The sequence below is a fragment of the Rhinolophus ferrumequinum genome, chromosome 11, assembly GCF_004115265.2.
Source record: "Rhinolophus ferrumequinum isolate MPI-CBG mRhiFer1 chromosome 11, mRhiFer1_v1.p, whole genome shotgun sequence".
NCBI lineage: Eukaryota > Metazoa > Chordata > Mammalia > Chiroptera > Rhinolophidae > Rhinolophus > Rhinolophus ferrumequinum.
Genome location: NC_046294.1, coordinates 57,034,868 through 57,062,326, shown reverse-complemented (window position 1 = coordinate 57,062,326; position 27,459 = coordinate 57,034,868). Strand labels below are relative to the sequence as shown.

Genomic DNA, 27,459 nt, shown 5'->3' with positions numbered 1-27,459 from the left:
AGCTTGTGAAAAATTACTTACACTGTGGCTAGAAAGTAGCTACTTTCAAGGCTCAGTATTGGCATTTCATTGGTTAACCCTGCGAGAAAGTAATAAACAGGCTTGAGAAGCTTAAACATTACAATATGGAAAGAAAAATGACAGCAGAATTAATAATAATGGAATGTGGAGGAAAAATATTCTACATCCATAGCTTACACTGCACACACCAAGACAAGCTGTACATTCTGGGAAATCACAAGAATAAAAACTAAATAGTAAACAATAATTAAATAAAAATTCAATACATATTACTAGGTCATGTAAGATTAATTTGCAAATCAGCTATGCTATCAGTTACAGTATATTTAGAGAAGACAAATAGAATTCCCAGGGAAAAGAACTAGAGGGTAGATCTCTGCTCTCTATTGGTCTTTATAGAAGAGACTTGTATAACAAACAATTACCTTTCTGAACAGGGGCATAATGTCCACACAGACTTTAGAATGTTCCTAGATAATTTACTTTATTAATGGCTTACTGTGTGCCAGGTTCTGTACTAGGGCATGAAATCTCAAAGATGAATGAGATAAATATCCTGTGCTCAGGAGTTTCAGAGCCTAAAAGCAGGTATATAACTATAACTAATATGTGTGTGAGTGCATAGATATAGAAATATATAGAGATGTATGTGATATAGATGGTGTAGTGAGGAAAGAGAGGAGACAAAACACTTAGAATAGAGCGTGTCCTATTGTAAGTAATCAATGCTGCTATTACTACTAACAACTCTGCTTTAAGAATGTGTCTAAAAAAAAAAGTGTGTTTTTTAAAGAGTATAACTGTGTAGAAGGAAGGCCTATTTCAGTTAGTTTGAGCCATTCGTTCTTTGGGACAGGGCTTGGACTGGATCAGCATTTTCCAAAGTGTGTTTCACAGTACACTGGAACAGTAGCATTGTATTAGGTTGCTGGGAGAAAACATCTCTTTACCAGTGTGCATTGGGAATCTCCTTAGACGCAGATAAGTACAGGGTTTCTCCCAAACGTATTTGATCACCAAACCCTTACTTAAGAGCCCCTCACAGGACACCGGTAGTGGGAAAGGCTTGAGTAGATATTTTTATAGTTCCCATAGACTATTTTCCTACAAGATAATCATACTTTCCTATAAAGAAAAGACAACCATCTATTTACTATGTTTTAAGATTATGGGTGCCATCTAGTGTTCATGCATTGTCTAAATACATAGCATGGCCACCTGAAGATACAGGATTCCAGAACCCCTTTGTAGAGATTTATCTTCTACTTCCCTCTTCCCACCAGAGGTACAGAACTAAAGTACTTAAGATGCTGAAAGATAAAGAAATCATCCCTTGAGCCTACATCCCATACACGTATTCTGAGTGATCTTTTTTGTCTAAATTCTCTTTTATGGATTCTATTTTGCAGGCATTTGTTGCAGGAAGTCTTATCCAACAATTGAACCTTCTTCTGGAGGTATTCGTAGAGGAGAATTTAGGGCATTCAGCATGTAATCACATTAACTAGTGCAGTAATGTCCTTAGGCATTCTTCCTGCAGAGGGAAAGATAGAAATGCTTCTGTTATTATTTGTTTCAATGCTTTGTTATGAAAAAATGTGGAACAGAACACCTAGAAGTAATACCCCCATGAAGAGATTCTTTCCTGTCTCTCCAAGCAATTTAGTTTTCTCATGCCTTGAATCTAAAAAAGATCACCCCAGCTGACCTCACTAACTCCAAAGCTCACTCTTAATGGACTGGCAACATTTCACTGTGTTCCAAGATACTTGTTTGGGAATATGTGTTGCCAGAAGTGAAATGGTGCGGCTGTTGAGGTGAAGGGACAATGGGTAATTGTGAATTTTTAAGTTGAAATTACATTGTGGATTTAAAAAGAGTAAAAATGAGTCACAGCTCACCTGGGTGTTTGATTATATCTCAGGGTACCTAGCTATCTTCATGTTTAGAGCCATGCAGAAGGGAAGGACTTTGCCAGACCCTTATTGTCAAGTTATTCAAACAGAATTTCAGCACTGTGTATACTGTTCACCATTCTGGGGTACTGATAAAGTCACCCTTATATTGTTACCTCAAATGACAAGTCTAAGGTTCTTCCAGTGATATGCCTGAAATCCTCATGCCCCTTGGGGGAAAAAAAAGTCTCAAATGATATCTTTGATTTCCTGAAGTGTTCCTCTTAAGAGCTTACAAAATGCACCCCTCCAGTGACCGTACCATATGGGCCACGTCCTTCCTGTTAGGCTCTGGCCCCCAGACCCATGGAGGAGCCTGGCTTTCAGTTTTCAGTGCTTGAGGGTTTCTGCCTAAGGGACTAATTCTCGGTGTTCCCGTAACCAGCACTTCCTGGGATATCAGAGAGGTCTGAGGCCTGTGCCAAGGAGGGAACAAGAGCCATGTCCCCAGCTCTGTGCTGCTTTGCTCCCTTGTTTCCAAAAGCACAACAGTTTAAACTAGAAGTCCCACCTAAACAGCATCTTCAACTTCTGTCCTCTCATCCTCAACACTTGGAGTCACCCGTACTCCAGCAAAACGTCCACTCTTCCCTCGGGAATAAGCACCAGTCCCAGGTCTGCTCCTCCATGACCAGGAGAGCATTTTTTATGGTTGAGCTCAACCTTCCCACCCCGCCCCCGACAAAAGAAAAGATGTGTAACAAGACTCAGAAACCAACACTAGCTTAAACACCACAGTATGGATTTCTAAACGGGAAGGATTCAACATGTGCATTTGGGTGAAGGGCGACTTCACAGCTTCTCCCAAGAAAATAGGGAGACCTTTCTGCAGGCATAGTAGGAAACCAAAATTAACATTTATATTTTCTAGTTGCCTTCCTTAAGTCCTGCTTGGTCCGTATGTCACTAACATTATATATCACAACTTGTACGGATGCAGCAAAAATAGTACATTGGGAAACACGAAATTAAAGTCGGACCTCTAATAGGTAACCCTATTATGGGTATAGGTAACCCTAAATAGATGACCACTCAAGAACTCAGCTTTAAGTAGCCTTCAATAGCCTGACATTCAGTTTTATGATACAAGTTCCAGCTATTCTCAAATTGGTATTTCTACGGATGTGTTCTATATAATATCATATCTGTGAAATGTTCCTTTAAAAGGAGCTCATGATCAAATAAAGGATCATAAAGAAATGCTCTGAAAGCATTTTTTAACATTATTTAACTAAAAAAATCTTTTTTTTTTTTACCCTGGAATATGAATTACTATCTAATGGAACACATTTTTAGAAATTCTGCCTTAAACGAATCTCCAGAAAAACTCATGCAGATATTTCATTTGGGAGCAGTAATATTTTCACATTAAAATCTTATTTGCAGAGCCCAGGGGGTGGGTGGAGAGAATGTAACCCAAATACCTAAGACCGGAGAACTATCCTCCTCAATCTGGAAAGCTCTTCCTGAAGCAGATGTGCAACTTCAGGAGGCGAAGGAGCATTAGATAAGGGATGTTCTTTGCATACAATTTATGAACCTAGTTGCATAAAACCAATCTGCAGATATTTCCTAGGCATCGACTAAGTGCCAAAAACTACTAGGCACTGATGATACAACAAGAAAAAATAATGGTATGTCCTTAGTGAACATAGAGCCTCACGAGGGGAGACAAACACACAAACTGATTATTTCCAATACAGCATGGAAACTGCTAATGGTCAGCTCTGCAGACAATATGGGCACAAAAGAGAGGCTCTCCTTAGCCCAGCCTGGGCAGGTGGGAGGGCTTCCAGAAGAGAAGCTCCCCAACAGAGAGGGCCCCGAGTTAGCAAGAACAGTGGAGAATGAGGGGTGAAATGCCTGTTATCTCCTGAGTATGCCCTTTAGTATTGTGCCTGGTACCGCACTACAATGTCAAGCAGTCCTAACAACAATCTAGTTGGGTTGAAGGCTCAGAGAAATTCCATAATTTTCCTAAGATCACACACATAATCAGGAATGACAGTGGTATCTGAGCCACTATTGTTCCTGATTTTAAAGCCAGGATTTTCTGCTTTAAGAAAGAAAATTGAGTGTGACAGTTTGCTGACGTCTGAGTCTATCTGCACTCTAAGTCCAGTTAGTGAGGAAATCGTAAATGCCTGACATAATAGAGCATTTACAAAGAGACATATGAACCACCACAGAAAGCCATTGTACACAGACGCTAAGATTGCAGTGACTTAGAAGCAATATCTAGATCCTCTGAAGCGTCTCCTGATGGAAAGGGCTGTGTTTCATTCATCTCTGCATCCCACTGATTAACACAGAACCCAGCTACTAAGCAAATGTTGAGTGAATGAATGAATGAATGAATGAATGAGACATCCTTGCCCACTTCTCTGAAGGCAACTAGGAATCCGAGGACTCCTGTTAGTTGTACTCACCTGGACCTTTGACCCAAAGGGTCCCTTCTGTCCTGAAGATTCATAATATCTTAAAGATTTTAGCTTTCTGGCCATCAGAATATATTTTCCGAATCAGACAGATTCTTTCCTAATTGGCCAGTAGGAATTCCCCATAGATCATGCTAAATCCATGATGCTTGTTTAAAATCTGTTGATAATTTATACTCTTCTTCGAAAAAGATGTTTAGATAATTAGGAGTTCCTATTCAAGCCTCAAAAAAATAACACTTGGTCCTAAGCCTTCTCTACATGAACATTGAAAATGAGCTATGACAGCTGAGTCCTGATAAAGGGGAAGCCTTGCAGAGAGCTCTCAATTTGTAAGGAAGGAATGATCGATCCTCAACTAAAAGAGGATCGACTTTTAGTTCCAATTTGTTGTTGCCTCGGACTAACCTATTTTGCTGGCTAATCCCTAATAGCCCTTAAATTTGCATCACCATTTCTATTCAAGTCCCTTACTGGGGACATTATCTCATTGGACCCTTGTAGCATCCCTTCAGGATGGCTAGAAAAATGATCATTTTGTCATTTTATACAATAAGAGACTGAAGAGTTCACTGGTTTTCTCTCTCAGAGCCAGTAGATCCAAGCTGAGGCCTCCTTCTGTCACAACCAGCTTCCTTCCCTGTAATGCTATAACTACTTTAATAGGTGCTCGGACCGTGAATTGGGCTGTTGGAGTTCTGGACTCCAGACAAACAGACATAGCTCTGGATGACTTAAATGGAAAAGCAATTTATTGGAAAAATAATAGATAGCTCACTGGATCTTCAGGTAGGCTGGGAAACCAGGCTCAGAGGCCAGAAGGAAATCCCGCAGAAGGACAGACTGTGAAGGACGCTGCTCCTGAGGCCATGACTATTGTCCACTTATGGCTAGGTCACACTTCTGGAGGAGCTGTGGGAAAACCTCTCTCTCCACATGTGTTACACCTCATGTGGGAACTTGAAGTTCCCAGGAGGAACGTGTGCGTGGCCTGTCCATGCTATGGCTGCCAAGGCGTGGGGAAAGGGAGTATCTGCCCCCTGTATCTTCTCAGTGGGGAGGGAGGGAGGTAAAGCTGTGCCTCCTTCCTACCTTGGATTGGCCCAAAATAAGAAGATTATTTGGACACTGAGTCGTAAATGATAAATGTCCACGAGAGATCATTTGGCTCATAGAGTTTATTTCGGGAATTTTTTTAAATCTAGAATCTTGAGAACCATAACTGCTTTTCAAACACTAGAAATTATTTCAGAGGAGTAGCCTTCATTGGGAGGGGCCTGTTTTGGGGCAGCCGGCAGTGCCTTCCCAAACACTGCTCATCCAAGTATGTCAACAAGAGATTCAGGCCAGGACAAAAATACCAACTTTGACAATGTCTATGGACCATGCATGAAGACTTCATTTCTAATGATGATGGTTTTCTATTTCCAGCACTTTGGGCCCCAAAGAAATTAAAAATGTCTTTCTGAGGTAAAGGTATTTACAGACCAATGAACTTTGTCTGGAAAAGTCTTTGTACCTCTACTAAACAGCCATAGACACTCTCTAACAAAGAAATAAATGGACCATCAGTTATTTTGAGGTGAATCCACATTTTGGTCTTTAAGAGAGATGAGGAACAGGTCAAATGGGGAATGGTCTCCAGTTCTATTATTTTTACTTTTGTAAAAATATACAAAACTATAGAGAAAATATATATAGAAAAATATAGAAAAGATATTGTCCTACCTTGGATAAGACATTGCACAAGGGCTAGAGATATAGTGGCAAATATAACAGGTGCCATCATCACCCTCATAGAGTTTGCAAATTTGTGTTCTGAGTGCGCTACCAAAGGGGAGTCACAGGTGCTGGGGAAGACGAATAGGGGAACTTGACCCAGAGTGGGGAACCAGAAAGACATCCCTGAAAAAGTGATGTCTTACCTCAGGCTTAAAAGATGTATAAAATATTTAAAGTATAAATACATATATAAATATATATATATATTATTTTATATATATATATATATATATTTTATAAAGTATACGCACCAGGCCAGGGGGACAGGGCCAGCGAGAAAAAGTGAAGCAGGAGACCAGCACGCCTGGTGGCCCAGAAAGCAGGGAGAGCACACCTAAGCTGATTAGGATAGAGAGAGTGAGCGGAAGTTTGGGGAGAGGTGAGATTAATGAGGAGAGAGGCGCATCCTACATCTTCTAAGGCCTTAAAAGGGAATGGGGATAAAGGACAGCAGGAACTTGTGGAAGGGTTTTAACTAGGAAAAAGGTTGTGGTCACCAATTCCAACATGGAGTTGGGGGCGGCGGGGGGGGGCTTCCCCACACCAACAAGCAATTCTCCGGCAGCAGCTGAGTGTCTTATAATTCAACTCCGTTTTGACACTGTCGACCCAGAGATAGCATCAAATCTCACAGGTTAAGGGCCCGGTCTTGCAGGACTGCCCAACCTCCACTCCCCAGGCCACTTCAGATGACAGTCCCAAGTTCAGGTTATCATCTGGGCTTCTCATCAACCCGGTGTAGATCGGAGCAACCCCCTCCTGTGGTTCACAGAACTCAGAGAAACATTTGACTTACTAGATCACGGTTTATTATAAAAGGATATAATTCAGCACCACCAGCCAGATGAACGAGATACATTGGACAAAGTATAAGGAAAAGGTGTGGGGCTTCCATGCTCTCTCCAGGAGAGCCACTCTTCTAGCATGTCCACATTTCCACGAACCAAGAAGCTTTCTGAACCCTGTCCTTAGGATTTTTATAGAGGCTTCATTACATAGACATGATTGAACTCAATGTCCAGCCCCCTCCCTCTGCCAGGAAGCCTGGGGATTGGGGCTGAAAGTTCCAAGCCTCTAATCATAGAGTTGGTTCTCTTGGCAACCAGGCCCCATTCTCAGGTTTGGTCCGAAAGTTAGATCATTAACATAAAAAAAGACACCTTTATCACTCAAAGGTCTTAGGAATTCTGTGCTAGAAATGGAAACAAAGACCACATGTGTACGTCTTACTATAAATCACAACATCACACAGGGGAATAGCATGGTCAGAGTTGATAGAATTTGTCAGGTTTGTGTGAAAGGTGAAAAAAAAAAAATACTGATTTTGAAATCAGGCAGTCTTAGGGTCCAGGTCTAGCTTTACCTTTTACTGCATGGTCTTGGTCAAGGCATTTAAATTTCCTGCTGTCTGGGAATTTTACCCTGTACGATAATAGAAATCAGACTGTGTGAAGTATCTATGACATAGGAAGTGTACAATAAATATCTACTGCCCTGTCTTCCCTCTCACACTAAATTCAAAGTCATTTCGTCCAGAATTGACCACAGGGACCTTGCAGAATTAGTCTCTTGGGGTTTAGGTAATGTGGAATCCAGGAAAGATTCCCAGGAAAACTGATAGTGTTTGTATTTTGAAGCCAAATAGGAATGGTCATTTGAAGAGAACAGCGGTCTATTTCCAATTATAAGCAACCCTCGCTTTGACTATGATGGAGGTTTCCAGTGCTGTACCCACACCACTTTCTTCCGACCCCAACCGGCTTAATTAGGTCTTCCTCCTAATTTTCTATATTGAAAGTCTTTAAAGGCAAAAGGCAAGTAGTACTATTTACGTTTCTGCCAATTATTAGGTTGGTGCAAAAGTAATTCGGTTTTTGCAATTATTTTCAACCTTTTAAGCCACAATTACTTTTGCACCAACCTAATAAAATGCACTTATGAATGGCCTTCTGTGGGTCTAGCATTGTACAGAACACATTCAGACATACATGTTTCCATACATCCACATGCATACGCACACACATCTGCACACACCCTCGCTTCACTCTTCATGAAGAAACCAAGCTACAGAGAAGTTAAATAATGCATCCGAAGTGATAGATATAATGAAAACCTGGATATTTAGCTGCTCTTTACTTACATATTTTTCCAGTTATTTTCATATACTCATACTATGGTATGTGAACCTAGTATTCAAAGATATAATAAAAAGCACATTGCTACTGAGGTTATCTCCTAAAACTCCACAAGATGGCAGTAAAAGGTTTTGCATAGAACTATATATACCAATGGTGTTTGGTCTATTGGCTGAGTTTTTGTGCTATTGTTTGTATTTGTCCATAGTATTAAAACTGGTTGTTACCATAATGCTAGACTTTTAAAATATAATTCAAAAAATGAAAAGTGAATTTAAATCTCGAAGTAGAATTTATGACTTTGGTTTATTCTTTCTCTCTGTCTCTCTTTCTATATAGATATGGTGCCAAAAAAATGTATACATATTTGAAGAAAGGAAAAAACTGTATTAAAATTGTAATACTCAATATATACCGATAACAAAAGATGAATACAAGTCACATTTGATTTCTGCAGTTACGAGAGGTGCTCAAAGTGGTTACGATCAGCATAATTTTAATACAGTTTTTTTTTCCTTTCTTAAAATGTGTACACAATTTTTGGCACCCTCTGTGTGTGTGTGTGTGTGTGTGTGTGTGTGTTTGTGTGTGTGTATCTAGAGAGATTGAGAGAGATTGAGAGCGAGAGCGAGAGAGAGACAGAGACAGAGACAGAGACAGAGACAGAGACAGAGAGACAGAGAGCTGTTTCAATCCACCAGGAACTCTATGAGCCGAGGTAGCTGGAGAAAAGTCAAAATGAGAAATGTTGCTCCTTCCTGAATGTGACCAATCAATGATTCTCCAGCTTGAAGGAAAGAGAGAGAGGGGTCAGGGAAGGGCCAGAAGTTAATCTCCCATGTGATGTAATTGCTTGTTATTTCTTTATGTTCATAATCTACCCTGGAGGGAAACTTTCCCAGTGGACCATGTTAGAAATGATGCTGTGATCCAAACTACAAAAACATTTATTGCCTATATCTCTCATCTTTTATGTGCACCATAAACTGTACTAAACTATGGCTATTTTTTCATGTATTTTTATTATTCTACTGAGACATTTGTGATAGAATTAAGGAGGGTGGAAGCTGCATTTTTCTTCCATTTCTTTAATCTGCCTCTCTATTCAGCATACATGGACATGAGTCTGTTGTTCCTGGAATTATGAACAACCCAGAAACGCACACTCTTTCCGTATCTAATATAAATGTAATTGAGTGTTCGTTAGCATCTACTTTGTGTGTGGTAATCAGTGCTTAAGGACCAGAAAGATGGCATTGGTCTACCTCAACCGTGTAAAACATTGTAAATTCAGCATTAGATAACTCTCTCTGGTTTAAAGTCTTTGGGCACTGTCCCATGCTGCCCACATTTCTCTCTTTCCCTCATTCCTGAGATCTCTCTAATCTCTTACTACCTTCAAATCCATGGTCATTTGTGTTGTGAAAAAGAGTACAACTCTCATTTTTTCTTGCTCGTAAGAGATTCTCCTTTCACCTTGGGTGGCTCACCATTGTATTTTCTAAACTCAGTTTGTTACCTGAGAAAAATTCTGATACAAGCTATTACAATAATATATCTTTCGTTCCCATACAAGCATCTACTTAAATCTTTTGTTAGAAAAGAACATATCCTACTCTGTTCATTTATCCACCCATCTCTGTCTACAACAAATTCAATAGGAGCTTTCAGTCCCCACGTTACTTTGCTACAAAGATGTAGTGATGATGAAGCCAAATATCATGTTCTCACGATGCTTGTTGTCTAGGAGAAGAAATAAGTCAGTCTACATGGCTATGCCATAAGAAAAGTATAAAGAGGCAAGTGAGTTCCACAGAGGAGGCAAAACCTGATCTCCTGATCTGTGGAGGATTTATGCTCTCCTTAGTAATGAGAACACCCTCTTAGTTCCCTCCCCTCCAGTCTAAGATAAACCATCTTTTCATCAGACCACAGAGGAAGAATATGAAGTCTGGTGCATGGGTAAAAAGCCAGGATGCTCAAGAATTTTGAACAGTCCAAGCCAACAAGACATGAGATAGAGGAGTCTAGCCAGGCTTCTGAAAACCAGGCCAAGGAATCTGAGTTCTAGACGGTGGTAGAAAAAGCAAACAGTTCCCAGCTACAGACACGCAATGCACCCTGGGCAAATTCCCCATTCTCCTCACTTCTCTGTGAAGTGAAAAGATGGCACCTCATGACCTCTCAAGTGCCTTCCAGTTCCAACATGCTAGCAATGCATGTGTTTAAGAGAACTCTAGAGGATGAAAAGGAGACACTGAAAGTTTTTGAACAATTACTTTATAATTAATAACTAAAACTTTCCCTTTAAATAACAAGAGTTTAAAAAATAAAAATTGAAGGCATGTATTTGTGCTTTGTCAGAGTACACTGGTTATAATTTAACCATAAAAAGAAAGTCTAAATTCTCCAGTATAGCTTTTTAAAAAAATATTCCAACCTCATCTCTAAAATTCCCTCCTTTCTCCATGATCTAATCATATTTAATATTGTATCTTCAAACATTCTCCCCAGCCTACCCACCTCTCCTGAAAACTCTTCTATTCAGCCTTCAGATCTCAGATTACTTGTCACACTCTCTAAATGCCTTCTTTCAGAAATCCTACCTCACTCTCTCAAAACACACAGAAAATGCTTCCAGGTTAGGGTTTCTTTTTTTCTTTTTTTTTCTTTCTTTCTTTCTTTCTTACTTTCTTTTTTTCCCACATACTTTTTTACAGTTTTATTTGGGGAGGGTGCGTGAAGAAGGATACTTTTTTTATTCAGCACAAACTGCTCAATTGTGATCTAACACAGCTGTGAGAACAGCATGGTTATGGAATAGCTCAATAGTGTTACAGCTCATTTATGAAGCAGCATGGCTGTGAGGAGGCCCTGGGGTGAGGAGGCCCTGGGGACAGGCCCCTCTCTAGCTAGAAAGCTCTGCCATGCTCTGCTCTGCTCCAGCAAGACATCTTCAGTGTTTTAGCTCCAGCTGGAGAAACATAGTTTTCAGTTTTGGGAGAACAGGGCAGGTGTGCTCCCAAGCCAGAGGGGAGCCGACTTATATAGACAGAAGTTCCTGTCCCTGGTCCCTGATTGACTGGTCTGACTCTAAATCCTTGCAATTTGATTGGTCCAAGAAAATGTCCTGGTTGATCAGAGTGGAGCCTCTCTGATTGGTCTGAAGATGCTGATGGTGATATAGCTGTGCAGCTCCGATTGGACAGGGAAAACCTCAGTTCTATTGGTTGAACTACAATTCCAGGAAATCCTTTACAAAGGCTGGCTCAGACGGCAGGAACATTGTGCAGGCAGGCAGTTCAGTGCAGACTTCTACCTGAAGCATGATTTACATAAGAGGCCCCTGTGTAGAAATGGCTGCTGGGCTCTGTTTTTCAAAATTTGAGGCCAATTAGCCCAGCAGGAGCCCTTCTTAATAGGTATCTTCTTTCTCAGGGTCCACAATATTTTGCATTTTATGTGTCTGTCGTGCTCAATCTTCCATCTACATTGAATACATGGATTATAGGTATAACTGTTTTGTTGTCTTTGTCTACTACTTCTGTCATCTTTGTCATTGCTAGGTCAGTTTTGACTGATTTTTCTTCTCATTATGATTTGTATTCCCCTGCTCCTTTGTATGCCTGGCAATTTTTGGTTGGCTGCCAGGTACTATAAATTTCACCTTTTTGGGTGCTGGATATTTTTGTAACCTCCAGATATTCTTGAATTTTCTTCTGGTATGTGATTAAGTTACTTGGAAACAGCTTGTTCCTCTTGGGTCTTGCTTTTAAGTTTGTTAGGCAGGACAGAGCAACATTTAGTGCTAGAGCTAATTTTAATTGGATTGTTGAAGTAAAAACCCCTTCTCTACTCTTCCTGATACACTATGAATTTTGAGGGTTTTGTTTGTTTGTTTGTTTGATTGGTTGGTTGGTTGGTTGGTTGGTTGGTTTTGTCTGGCTGGTGGGGAATAGGCACTGTCCCCAGCCTTGTGTGAGAGCTCCTGGAATTGTTCCCTTTAATCCTTTTGTGATTCTCTCCCTTGTCTCTGGCAGTTTTCTCACACATATGAATTGATCAATACTCTGCTGAATAAATGAGGGGAACCCTTGTACATCTCTGGCAATCCTCTAGCCATATGTTCTTAGGTATTACACTTTACAAACTCAGGCCTCTGGATTCTCAGCTTCCTCTCCTCAGCTCGTGGGAGACCTTGGCTCCATTTGAGTTCTGCTCTGCGCCAGGCATTGGAAACCTTCTCCGGACAGTAAGCTGGGGGCAATCATAGGTTCCTCTTCTTTTCCATATCTCAAGGTTCTTTGTTTCTTCATGTCCGGCGTCTTGAGTGCTCTTTCATATATTATGTTGGGTTTTTATATTCACATGGGAATGAAAATCCAGTCATTGTTACTCTATTATGCCCTCCAGTGGCATTACCACTGTTTGCGAATTAAATTTAACTTTGACATCATTTTTGTTTATTTCTTATTGATTTGATCTTACATAAGTTTTCCAAGTTTTTTGGTTGTTGTTGTTATGTGGAGTAAATCTTTGACAACAGTATATACTTACGTTATTCTTTACATTCTGTTGTTATTTTTCTCATATATGTTTCAGACTTTTTAAAAATTTTTATTAAATTTATTGGGATAACATTGGTGAGTAAATTTATATAGATTTCAAATGCATATTTTTAAAATACATCATCTATACATTGCATTGTGTGTTCACCACACAATCAATTCTCTTTTTGTAACCATATATTTGACCCTTTTTTCCCCTTTCTATGACACCCTCTCCCCCTGGAAACCACTAAACTGTTGTCTGTGTCTATGAGTTTGTTTCTTTGTTTGGTTGTCTTGTTTGTTTGTTGCTTTCAGTTTTACATCCCACATATGAGTGAAATCATATGGTTCTCAACTTTTTCTGTCTGACTTATTTTGCTTAGCATGATACTATCAAGATCCATCCATGTTGCCACAAATGGCAGGATTTCATCTTTTCTTATGGCCGAGTAATATTTCACTGTATATATGTACCATGTCTTCTTTATCCAATCATCTATTGAAAGACACTTTGGTTGTTTCTATGTCTTGCCCACAAGGGATAATGCTGCAATGAACATAGAGGAACATATATCTTTACGGATAAATGTTTTCAAATGTTTTGGGTAGATACCCAGAAGAAGGATTGCTGGGTCATATGATAATTCTATTCTTAATTTTTTGAGGAATCTCCATACTGTTTTCCATACCAGCTGTACCATCCATACTGTTTTCCATAGCAGTTGTACCAATATACATTCCTACCAGCAGTGTATGAGGGTTCCTTTTTCTCCACAGCCTCTCTGACACTTGTTATTACTTCTCTTCTTGATAATAGCCATTCTAACAGGTGTGAGGTGGTATCTCATTGTGGTTTGATTTGCATTTCCCTAATAGCTAGTGAAGCTGAATATATGTGTGTGTGTGTGTGTGTGTGTGTGTGTGTGTGTGTGTATACACACTCATATATATATACACACTCATATCTGTTGGCCATTTGTATGTCTTCTTTGGAGAAGTGTCCGTTCAGGTCCTCTGCTCATTTTGTAATTGGATTGTTTGTTTTTTTGTTATTGAGTTGTATGAGTTCTTTATATATTTTGGATATTAACCTCTTATTGGAGGTGTTGTTTGCAAATATCTTCTCCCATTCAGTTGGTCACCTCTTTGTTTTATTGATGGTTTCTTTTGCTGTGCAGAAGACTTTTAGTTTGATATAGTACCATTCATTTATTTTTGCTTTCACTTTCCTTGCCTTTGAGGTCAAATTCATAAAATCCTCTCTGAACCCAACATCCATAAGTTTAGTACCTATGCTTACTTCTACGCAATTTATTGTTTCAGGTCTTATGTTTAGGTCTTTGATTCATTTTGAGTTAATTTTGGTATATGGTGATTGATAGCAGTCTAGTTTCATTCTTTTGCACATGGCTTTCCAGTTTTCCCAGCACCATTATTGAAGAGGCTCTCTTTTCTCCATTGCATGTTTTTAGCTCCTTTGTCAAAAATGATGTGCCTGTATAGGTGTGGATTAATTTCTGGGTTCTCAATCTTATTCCATTGGTCTGTGTGTCTGTTTTTCTGCCAATACCATACTGTTTTGATTATTGTTGCTTTGTAGTATAAATTGAAGTCAGGAAGTGTGATACCTTCACCCTTGTTCTTTTTTCCTAGGATTGCTCTGGCTATTCAGAGTCTTTTGTGATTCCATAAAAATCTGATGATTTTTTTTGTTCCATTTCTATAAATATTGCCATTGGGTTTTTGATGGGGATTGCATTAAATCTTTATATCATTTTGGGTAATATGGCCATTTTAACTATATTGATTCTTCCAGTCCATGAATAGAATATCTTTCCATTTCTTTGTATCTTCTTCAATTTCTTTTAATACTGTTGTATGGTTTTCAGTGTATTGGTGCTTCACATTCTTTGTTAAGTTTATTTCTAGGTATTTTATTCTTTTTGTTGTAACTGCAAAAGGAATTTTTTGTTTGCTTTTTTTCTGCAATTTTATTTTTAGTATATAGGAACACAGTGGATTTTTGTACATTGATTTTGTAATCTGCAACTTTATTTGTTTATTGTTTATAATAGGTTTTTGGTGGAATCTCTAGGATTTTCTATACAAAGAATTATGCCATCTGTAAAAGGTGACAATTTAAATTTTTCATTCACAGTTAGGATGCTTTTTATTTTTTTTTCTTGCCTGATTGCTCTGGCAAGGACTTCCAATACTAGTTGAATAACAGTGGTGACAGGAGGCATCCCTGTCTTGTTCCTGATTTTAGAGGAAAAGCTTTCAGTTTTCCACCATTAAGTATTATTTTAGCTGAGGGTTTGTCATACTTAGCCTTTATTATGTTGAGGTACTTTCCTTCTATACCCACTTTATTAAGTGTTTTAATCATAAATAGATGCTATGTCTTGTCAAATGCTTTTTCTGCATCTCTTAGTATAACCATATGATTTTTAACCTTTATTTTGTTTATGTGGTGTATCACATTAATTGATTTGCATATATTGGCCCTCCTTGTGCCCCTGGAATGAACTCCACTTGATCATGATGTATAATCTCTTTAATGTATTGCTGTATTAGATTTGCTGTTAAGTTTATTATTATGTTGCATTAAGTCATCTTTGAGTTTTGGGTAGAATTCACTAATGAAGACGTCTGGTCCTGGACTTTTGAATTTGGGGAGGTTTTAGATGACTAATTCAATTTCTTACTGTTGATTGGTAGATTTTCCAGTTTTGTGATTTAGTCTACGAAGGTTATTTATTTCTAAGAACTTGTCCATTTTTTCTATGTTATTGAATTTGGTGGCATGCAGTCCTTCATAGTATTCTTGCATGATTTTTTTGCATTGCTGTGGAACCCATCATAACTTCTCTTTCATTTCTGATTTTTTAATTTGTGTCTTTTCTCTTTTATTCTTAGTGAGACTAGCCAAGGGTTTGTCAATTTTTTTAATCTTTTCAAAGAACCAGTTCTTCATTGCATTAATTTTTTTATTGTCTCTGTTTTCTATTTCATTTAATTCTGCTCAAATTTTTATTTCTTTCCATCTGCTGACTTAGGGTTTAATTTGTTCTTCTTTTCTCTAATTCTTTAAGATGTAATGTTAGGTTATTTATTTGGGATTGTTCTTGTCTCTTGAGATATGCCTGTAATGGTACAAATTTCCGTCTTAATACTGCTTTCGCAGATCCCAATAATTTGAATACAATGTATTTTCAATTTTCATTCTCATTTGTTTGTATATATCTCTTCTCTTGATTTCTTCTGGATCTCTCCTCTTTGACCCAGTCATTCTTTAGTAGCATGTTGTTTAATCTCCACATATTTATGATTTTTTTTCCACTTTCTTTTTGCAGTTTATCTCCAATTTCAAAGCATTGTTGTCAGAGAATACACTTAGTATAATTTCAGTTTTCTTAAATTTGCTGAGGCTGGTTTGTGTCCCAATATGTAGTCTATCTTTGAAAATTTTCCATGTGCACTAGGAAAGAATGTATAGTCTGATGTTCTAGGATGTTCTAGGATGAAAGACTCTATAAATGTCAATTATGTGTATTTGGTCTAATGTGTCATTCAAGGCTAATATTTCCTTATTGATTTTCTGTTTGGATGATCTATTCAAAGCTGTCAATGGCATAGTTAGGTCCCCTATTATAATTGTGTTTTTGTCAGTTTCTCCCTTTAGTTCTGTTTATAGTTGCTTTATATATTTTGTTGTTCCATGATTGGGAACATATATATTGATAAATGTTATGTGTTTTTATTGTATTGTCCCCTTTATCATTATGAAATGTCCATTTTTGTCTCTTGTTACCATTGTTATCCTGAAGTCTGTTCTGTCAGATATAAGTATAGCTATGTCCGCTTTTCTCTAATGCCATTTGCTTAGCGTATCATTTTCCACCCTTTTACTTTAAGTCTATATTTGTCCTTATAGCTGAGATGTGTCTCTTGAAGGCAGCATATGTTTGGATTTTGTGGGGGTTTTTTGTTGTTTTTAATCTAATCTGCTACTCTGTGCTTTTTTATTGGTGAGTTCATTTTATGTACACTTAGGGTGATTATTGATATATGAGGATTTCCTATAGCCATTTTATCTTTTGCTTTCTGGTAGTTCAGTGTCTCCATTGTTTCTTTGCCTTTGTGTTTCTGTCTGTTATTTTAGTTTGGTGATATTCTATGATTTTTCTGTTTCTTCTTTTTTATGTTATGTATCTCACTTCTGGATTTTTTCTCTTTCCTTTTTTTTTTTTTTTTTTTTTTGAGTGGTTACCATTAAGTTTATGTACAAAGTGTGATCACAAAATATGATAAATATGTAAATTTTTAAAAATGTACCACAGTAAAAGACACACTGTTATTAACCCCCCTCAAAATACTCCCCTTCGCTTCCAACACACTTATCCCATAATTCTTTCCACTTTCTGAAGCAGTTCTGGAAGTCCTCTTTCATGAGTATCTTTAGTTGTGCTATCCTGGCTACCTCGATGTCTTGAATCATTTTGACTTTGGGGAAGAGCCAGAAGTTGCACGGTGCCAGATCTGGTGAATAAGGTAGATGAGGACACACTGTAATGTTTTTATTTGGCATAAATTGCCATATACCAAAAGCAATGTGTGACACAGAGCCTTTCTGTTGTGATCAAAACATATGGTGAATGCTGCTGCCGAATGCCATCCAACAGAAAGGCAGGGATGCTCAATATGAGAAGTGGTACATCAAACCTTAGTAACAGTGTGTGACAAGTTTCAACTTGTTTGGTGCTGTCAGTCAGGTTTGAGTTACAGTTGAGAGAAGATGTGTTTTAAAATGTACCATAAATCATCCTCCATCATGACAAGCTCCATGTCACACATTGCTTCTGATATGGCAGTTTCAGTCAAATAAAAACATTATGGTGTGCCCTCATCCACCTTAGTCACCGGATCTGGCACCCTGTGACTTCTGGCTCTTCCCCAAAGTCAAAATGATTCGGGACATGGACGCAGCCACGACAGCACAACTAAAGACATTCACGCAAGAGGACTTCCAGAACTGCTTCAGAAAGTGACAAGAACGATGGGATAAGTGTATTTGAAGCAAGGGGGGAGTATTATGAGGGGGATTGATGGCAATGTGTCTTTTACTGTAATAATTTTTTAAGTTAAATATTCATCATATTGTTTGATCACACCTCATAAAAGAAAGTATCATATACTCAGTAGTCCTTATTTTTTCATCATGCATCTTGTCTCTATTCCCCTTTGCAAATTCAGATCTTTACTTCCTCCCATTTTATGTTTTTGTTGTCACAAATTATCCCTATTTATGCTGTGAGTTAATTTCTAGTTGCAGTAGCAAATTGTTTTTTTCTTCTCTTTTTTTATGTTTTTATCTTTTTTATCATTTATGTTATGTTTAATTGTATAGTGCCCTATTCTGTGAATGGGTTCCCATTTCCTGCTTCTGTCTGGCTGTTAGTAATCTTACTCATAGTTTTGTATCCTTTTGTCTTTTTGTTTCTGTCAAAATAAACTCCTTCAGTATTTCCTATAATGCAGGCCTTGTGGTGCAAAATTCCTTCAGCTTCTGTATACCTGGAAAGATCTTTATTCCTCCTTCATATCTAAAGGATAACGTTGCTGGTTATATTATTCTTAGCTGGTAATTTCCCTATTTCAATAGTTTAAATATTTGACTCCCTCCTGGCTTGTAGAGTTTCTGCTGTAAAATCTGATGATAACCTAGTTGGCTTTCCTTTGTAGGTTACCGTCTTCTTTTCCCTGACTGCCTTGAGGATTCTTTCTTTGTCATTAATTTTTGACAGGTTTTGTGTAATGTGCCTTGGAGAAAGTCTGTTAGGAATGAGGTAATTAGGTGTTCTGTTTGCTTCTTGAATTCGAGGATCCGGTTCTTTCCATAGGTTTAGGAAGTTCTCATGAACTGTTCACTTGAATAAATTTCCTTCTCTCTCTCTTTTCCTTCTGGTATACCCATTATTCTTATACTGCTCCTTCTGATGGAGCCAGATAGTTCTTGTAGAGTTCTTTCATTTCTTTTAACTCTCAAGTCTCTCTCTTCTTCCATCTGCATCATTTCCATATTTCTAGATTCAATATCACTAATTCTTTCCTCCATCTGGTCAGTTCTATTTTCCAAGCTTGCTGTTTCATTCTTCATCTCTTTTATTGAGTTCCTCAGCTCTAGAATTTCTATTTCATTATTTTTAAAAATTTCAATCTCTTCGGTACAATATTCCTTTTGTTCATTGATTTTTTTTCTGAGTTCATTAAAATTGCCTACCTGAGTTTTCTTACACCTTGTTGAGTTTTTTCAGAACTGCAGTCTTGAATTCTCTGTCATTTAAGTCACATAGTTCCATGTCTTTAACTTTATTTAATGGAAATTTTTTATTTTCTTTTAGAGATGCCCTGTTACCATGGTTATTCATGGTAGTTATTGGATTATTTCTCTTCTTGGGCATCTACAGGAGTGAATTCAGTGCATCAGGATTGATACAAAGAGGTCTTTCCTTTGTTTTCCAGTGGGTAGTGCTGGAGCATTTTATTTTCTCTTGTCCTGTTCCTGTTTCTCATTGTAGAAGATTTCCTGGAGGATGTGGGCATCTCCTCTGTAACCAGGTCAACTCAGTCTCAGGGCACCAGTGGGAGGGTGGAGTGGGCAATGAGGTTCTGCGCCCCTGAAATCCCAGTGTTGCCCCGGTATCCAGATTCAGAGCTGTGCGCCTCAGCAGCGCTGGGTGCCCCTGCTGGGATCAGCCGCAAAAATGTGCAAGAAGGGTGGGCTGGCAGAGATGGCTGGTTTGTATGTGGTTTTATTCTCCTCTGAATAATGGGGACTGCCAGACCACAGCCGCCTTGCCCCTATAGCTCCTCCCTTGCCACTGGAATTAGCCTCAACGTGTGTCTGCTGCTCAGGAACTGTCTCTCTGGTTCTCAGGGATGTAGATATTCTGCTCTAATCTGACACCGCTACCTTTATTTCTGGGCCCGCTGCTAACACTGGGAGGGTGTGGGTGAGGCAAACTCTGGAAAGGTGGGAGGAGGTGTCCAAGCTCATGCCTTTGTTTGCTGCCTGGCAATGAGGGCTGTTAGATTGAAGTTGTCACACTTCTGTGTTCTTCGTTGCCCTGAGGTCTAAGCCCTGATTGCTGGGTTCAGCCGTGTTATATGCTGATCCCTCAGACAGTATTGCTGGGGCCACAGAGAGTGTACCTGCAGTTTGAATCCTTTTCTCTCCTTGGAGCGCAAAGAGATCCTGCCTGCGTCCCGCGACCTCCATCTCTGCACTTACCCCTTCCCTCTTCCTCTGTGAGCCCGATTAGCCCACCTTCAGATGTTTCGATGCACAGATCTCTCAGACATGTTTGCGTATTGCACAGATAATTCTTTCTGGAATTATAACTGTTCAACTTGTTGTAACTTCAAGCGGAGAGATCAAGGGGCACCCTTCCTGCCACTGTGTTTCTGACATCACCCTACTTTTTTAGTTCTAGAATTTGTTCTAATAAGTTTTGCTCTAGTGCAAAACAGGTTAGGGTTTCTTTATGCACTCATATGCCCAGTACTTGTCTTCTCAAAACACTTACCATGCTAATTTGTAGTGATATATATTACAATCCATTTTCCTCACTAGACTGTAAATCGGGACAGTGTATCTTTTGTTCTCCTGACACATAACAGATATCCTATATACATCAAATGAGTGAATAAATAAAGTTAGATTATTATTTTAAGTCAGTAGATTCTTTATGAAGACCTAACAAAATAATGCACGTCCAATAATGCATGGCATTGTACATCGATATTATTCAGGAAATGATGTCCCTATTGGTTGATTTCTGAAGGATTCTTGAAGGATTGATTCTTGAAGGATTATCAATTTACAGGAATATGTACAGCCTAATAATATTTCAAGAATGTTTATAAGATTGCCCAACAGCTCAAAAATGAAACATAAAAAGTGTAGTTATGTCTTCTGTATAGTCACCACTAGAGGGCAATAAAAGCAAACTTTGAACATCTTTTAAAGGTTAAAATAGAATTATAAAAAAAATTTTTTTCTGATTAAAATCTGGATAGATGATCTTATTGTCTGAAATAGATATAGGACGTGTAGGCTGTAGTTTCTGTGAATATGGCCTTATTAGTTATAATTGCCTGTGGTATTAAAAGCTAGATTATCTGTGATGATAACATCACCCTACATTTTGTATGTCATTTGAACCTCTCACAAAACAAGCAGAGAATATATTCTTGTCCCATTTTCCAATGGAAAAACTGAGGTTCAGAAGTATTAAAACAATCAGTAGCCGTAAGAAGGCAAACTATTAACACAAACCCTGTAAGTACTTATTGACTGCTTACATTTACATACAAAATTCCTTGCTCAGGGACACAGTTGGGGAAAACACAGTTCTCAAAATTAATCGTACCAGTTTACAATGGAGCTATATGGCAGCAGCTCCTTAGATCCTTTGGTTTTAGGTGACTATAGGTAGGCTATCTGATAATGCTACCTAGAACCTATACACAGAAATGTAGTGTTGGTGCCTAGGAAGAAGATATGCTTCTGGACTCCACAGTGGTTAGACCCTTCCTAGGGTTATATGTTCTATTCTAGTTGCTGCATTTGTATGAAAGAATCAAGAAGCAACAAACTAGGGTTAATGTATATGATATATTAGAGGGTCAAAGGGAAATTGGGATGTCCTGAAGAGGGTGGGATCAAGGGAGATGGAGTTTGAAATGCTCAGCATGTAGATTCTGGAGTCAGAAAAGGTGGGTCTGATTTGACATACACATTACAAATAGAAAACTAATAATGCCAGGGTTCTGAGTTGGCCTATTCTCTGAAGGTCAAATATGGAAGCCAATGCATGTAAAACGGTCCCTCCAGGATTCACTTGCTAGAGAAGAAGCCCCTTGACTGCCGCAGTCTGAGCAGACATGAGAAGTCCTTTCCATGGAGGCTCTGGTGAGGCGTGTACCAGGTGAGCGAGGCCTCACCAGCTGAACTAGCAAGGTAAAGGGGAGTTAAAATCCTCAAGGGCTTTTTTTCCCTTGCGCTCAATGAGTTGACCTCCAATCTCTCCCTCCACCTCCTGGGTGAGCCACCATGAGTTGGACCACGGCAGTCCTGCAGGCCAGCTGGAGAGTGGGTGCTACGAGAGGGCAGTTCCTTTGCCCAGGGATGGCTCTGTGTTCCCTACAGGTGGCAGGCCTCTCTCTTGGGCTCAGCTGGCCCTTCCCTCCTGTCTCCAAGATGGCAACTGTCATGCGTGAATTTATGATGAATTTCACTTCCGAGGAGGTGGCATTCAACATGAAAAGGTCTCCATTAGAGGAACTGGATCAATTGGCATGGCCTGATCCAGTTATTTCCATTGTATTAGTAGGCTTGGGTGATGAACTTGCTTTTGTGAATGAAGGAAAACTGAAGGGTGAGATAGTGGATCTTAAAAATGGCAGCCCTTTAATGAACGTGCCAAATATTGTTTCCAGCAAAGATTTTGTTGTCACTGCAAATTTTAATTTAGTGATTATTGCAGCAAGTGCACACCAGGATAAAGGAGAAATACTCCTTATTTAATCCAGTGAAACATGGTCATATTTAAATTAATGATTTCCAATATTACCCAATACAGTCCTCACTGGAAACTGATTACTGTTTCCAATCCAGTGGATATCTTAACTTATATAGCCTGGAAATTGGGTGAATTTCCCGGAAACTGTGTTTTTGGAAGTGGCTATAATTTGGACACTGCCTGTTTCCATTTCTTGTTTGGACAAAACCTTGTTATCCACTCTGAGAGCTGTCATGGGTGGATCCCAGGAGAGCATGTAGGCTCAAGTGTTTCTGTGTGGAGTGAACATTGCTGGTGTCCCTTTGAAGACTCTGACCTCAGATACAGGAACTGATAAAGATCCTGAGCAGTTGGAAAATATCCGCAAAGAAGTAATTGCCAGTGCCTGTGAGATTATTAAAATGAAAAGCAATACTTCTTGGGCCATTGGCCTATCTGTAGCTAATTTAACACAAAACATTTTGAACAATCATAGAAGAGTGCATCCTGTCTCCACCATAATTAAGGGCCTGTATGTAATAAATGAAGAAGTGTTCCTTAGTGTTCTTTGTATCCTGGGGAGAACGGTATTACAGACCTGAGAAAGGTAAAGCTGAACCCTGAAGAGGAGGCCTGTTTGAAAAAGAGTGCAGAAACACTTGGGAAACACTTTAAAGTTGTTTAAACTTACCATTCTGAAGTTATTAAAGAAGAGATAGTAGATATGGGACTGTGTATGTTAAGCTTTTGAATGAACTTGAAACTGAAAGTTGGAAACATTTAGCCCTGTAGGTCTTCTATTTAGCATCCAGATGTGGGCTGATACTTATTTTTTACAATTCCTAAGTGATTGCATCAAAGGAGGTGTGTTTGTTACCTCTTCTATACATATGAGGTACCTCTAATATACATATATACCTCTTCTATACATGTGTAGTTGCCATTTGGTCCAAAAGGGTATATGATGTAGGTGTTTATTGTGTTATAAACAGTCTTAGTCTAAGCTGGAAAATAAAAGGGGGACATGTAATTCTTTTAAGTACATACTAATTATTTTGTTTTGGATAGTTTGTACCTATTTTCATTTATATACTATAAAGGAAGTTGTAATCACCTTTACAAGGTAAAGATAAAAGTACACACACAAGAAAAAAGTGAATCTGGATTTATGATTGTGAACTTGGGCACTTTACTTCTCTGTGCCTCAGTTTCCTCATCAATAAAATGATGACTTTGTCTACTTCTAAGGCTGTTATGGGAATCAAAATAATGCATATACGTTTAGTGTAACATTTGGCACATGAAAGAAATTAGTAGATGCTGCTTTTTGTTGTTGTTAAGAGCATTCGCAAATTTCTATAAAAATGAATATTGATTTGTTTGTGTTGTCCTAGAAAATATATCAGAACAAAAGAGGCACCAGCTAAAAGCAAGAGTTTGTGAATCAGTTAGGTTTGGTTTCAAATCTTGTTTATACAACATAAGGCCTAAGTAATCTTGAATGAGTCCCTCAGTCTCATCAAATCTCCATTTCCTCATGTTATTAAGCATTTACTGAGTCTTCACTGTTCTAAGTACGGTGGGTAAAGTGATAGAGTCTCGTTTTACTCCATTGTAGTTACTCAAGCAGGGGCCAGCTGACTACCCACAGGGACATAGGGGGCTTGGGAAAAAGTGTTCCTGCAAAGTATGGAACTTTTAATTAAATCGCCAAGGATCCTCTCAAGAGTGTTTCTCTCTACTCTTGAAAATGTTGGAGATAAAATTTGTTCTCACATTCAAGTTGTCGTCTGATATGTCATAAACTCGTCATCCTCTCGTGGACAGTCATTCAAAATTATCTCCCTTGGAATAGCATTTGGCCTTTAAGATTGACTAGATTCCTTTATTTCCCAGGGAGTAAAAAGGAAGAAAAATGGTGGCTTTGGAACCAGAGGAACATTTGAACGCTGCTTTACTGCTAACTGGTTGTGAGACCTTTGGACAAGTCCTTCCCTTCCCTGAACTGAGTCTTGGCATCTATAGAATAGAGCTGACTCCTACCTGAGAGGATTGTTATGGAGCTTAGATGCACAGGGCTGTATAGAGCAGCCAACGCAGTGCCTGTCACACAGTAGGTAGTAAATGGTCCCCCCATCTTTGTCGGAGCCACCAGCAGACCCAGTGTTCACAGCCCTGTGAGCCAGCCTCAAACTCTAAAAGCAGTAGGCACTGGCCTTTCTTATGGTGATTGCCACATCTTCTAAACCCAATGACGTTGCTCCTCCCCGGTGAAAGCGGACTTCTGATACCTTTCCCACACTTTTGATCTATAAACTCTTTTCCCTCACACTCTGTATATACCTAGGATTTTAGTGTCCTTATGCTCTTTTTCTGTCCTCCTTCAATGAAAACGTATTTCTTGAAAAATCAGATGCAGCAGTTCACAATGAGGTTAAACACCAAGAAAAAGGCAACATATTATCCCAGCTGTATCGAGATTTTAATATATAACAAGCTTAAAGCCAAAGTACTGAATCTCAAATGGCAGAATTATAAGCTTCCCAATAATCCCTATAAGGAAAGATTTTCAAAAACATTGTAGAGTTGTTTATAGCATTAGTATATTTTTACATTTCAAAGGTGACTACATAAGGCTGTGATCTTCCTGATGGCAAATCCAAGGCTTGTTTTTGCTGATCTCAGTACATAGCACAACCTCTGACACATTGTAAACATTAGATAAATGTAGACTAGATGGTCTTGAGGCCATGTCAGATGTGTGATTGTATTTCTTAGCTCACCTGTTAACTGCTAAACACAAACACAAACTGTTTACCCAAACACCTGGGAGTAGGGAGTTGGAAAAAATAGAAGTACTTTTCTTTGCTTTAGTTTTGGGGCTAGAGGAACTAAATGTCTTTTGCTTGGTAGGAAGAATTTCATAGAAGAAATAGGATTTGAATTGGGCTTCCTGAGGCAAAGGTGACAGTGTGACATGGGTCTATAAACAAGATAGACTGTCCCCAGCCCAATAGACAGCATAGATGTAAGTTCAAAAGCTACTACTAAAGGGTTCTGATGACAACATTAGAAGTACTTGTCTGAATAGCTGGTTTTGAAAACCTGTGTCCCAGTGTACATTTTCCTGTCTTCATTTTAGTTTCCTTTGAACATTTTAAACATTCCTTCTCCCACATAGCCTCTCACACTTCTCCTACACACTCCCAATCCTCTCCCACATACATAGCCAAAAAAAAAAAAAAAAAAAAGTCCCTCTTTCTCTTTCTCTCTTTATACTAGTTTCCTCTATACTTTTGCTCAGTAATATGTCACAGTCAGAAAAGTTTCAGCTCATTACTTGGCAATCTTAATGTCGTTCTCTTAAAATAGTCAAAGATTTGCTCTTTTCCTTAACAGCCAACAATAAATATGGATTTTAATATTCTTTACCCCATTGCCTGGGGCTGAAGTTTTCACAATATTAAACTCAAATTTGAAGCTTCTAAAACTACTCTGGAAAAAAGAACCAGGCAGATTATTTTCCTTAATCCAAAAGCAAATGATATGGATTTTACTCATTAAACATTTTTTAACCAGGAAATAAACCCCCAAAACAATTCTTAAATTTTACATGACATTCACATTAGAAAGTACAAAATACAAATTTGCTTTCAAAGGTATCAATAGTGGTATTAGTTTGAACCATATACAATTGCCACTTTTGTCGGTCAAGTCAAATATTGGGAATTTTGTATAGTCCAAACTAACATAGATTCATAGCTATCTAGTATCCACAGAATCCTCACAGATGTCTTGGTCTTTAGAACTCTTGGGTAGATGTTAAAGCCATGGATGATAGTATGTAAAGAGTCTTCGGAAGTTCAAACCAAAAACAAACAAACAACAACAAAAAAAACTACCTCTATTGGTTTACTCATTTGAAAAGGATGTTAAACAAAGCAGGATTGTTTTCCAAATTTCCATATTAAAAGCAACAGCCATCATTCATTGAGTAGGTTCTAATATACATCATCTTATTCAGTCCTCACTATAACTCTGTAAATCTTGGAGTAGATATCTCTGTCATCACATCATAGATGTAAAAATGGGATCTCAGAGCAGGTTAACTTGCTCAGGATCACAAATTCCAAACCTGAGTTTGTTGGACAAAGCCCATACTCTTTCCCTTCTATCTACGCTGCCCCCATTGATATAAAAGTGTGCGGCAGCAAGAGGAGGGGAGGGCGAGAGGGAGAAAGTTCGCCAAAGTGAAATACTGATCATCATCAGGACTTAATAATATGGATATATGTTGAGTTCTTTGCACATAAACTTTGACATTCTGCAATAGGCCGTTAAGATAAAATCCTATAAAGTAGGAAATCATCTTATAGATCGAGAGCTCCTCAAGAACAGAGGTTGTGTCTAAATAATCTTGGTATCTTTGGGCTATGGCTTAAGATCTGACATATAGGAAGTCCCAAATAAATGTTTCTAGAATGAGTGTTTGAATGAGTGCATACACGAATGCCTTTTACAACGAAAGGTGGCAAAAAGAGGTACTTAGTTCTTTCCAGAATCAAACATCTTACAATATATATGTATTTTTGAACCACATGATTGAACCATAACTCTGAATGGTACCTCATAGACTCCCTTGCACAATATTTGTTTGTTTGCTTGCTTGTTTGTTTAATAAATTAAAGAACTAAAGCACAAAATTCCAAAGCTAATTGGTGACAGAAGCTAGAGCTATATACACTGAATATTCTTTAAAATATACCTGTCCCTGGGTTTTGCCCCTATTGGGACATAAAACCACTAATCTAAAATAGTGAATTATTCTAACTTATTTATATTTTGATACATATGATACATATGTATGTATGTATGTGTGTAAATATACATATACACACATATAATTACAGAACAATTTGCTTTCTTTAAAAAATTATTGAAGTTAATTGTTTTTATTTCACATATCAATTGGTAAAGATCAACATTAGCCAGGAATTTCTAGATGGCAGAGA

The 27,459-nt window shown here is 38.4% G+C and overlaps 1 protein-coding gene and 1 pseudogene across 22 annotated transcripts in view; both read left to right on the top strand.

Moving 5' to 3' along the window:
* DLG2 (discs large MAGUK scaffold protein 2) overlaps window positions 1-27,459 on the top strand; it is a 1,874,701-nt gene that overhangs the window by 1,531,872 nt on the left and 315,370 nt on the right. The gene's annotated exons all lie outside the window — the stretch shown is intronic.
* LOC117030368 (L-lactate dehydrogenase A-like 6B) lies at window positions 19,301-23,132 on the top strand (annotated as a pseudogene).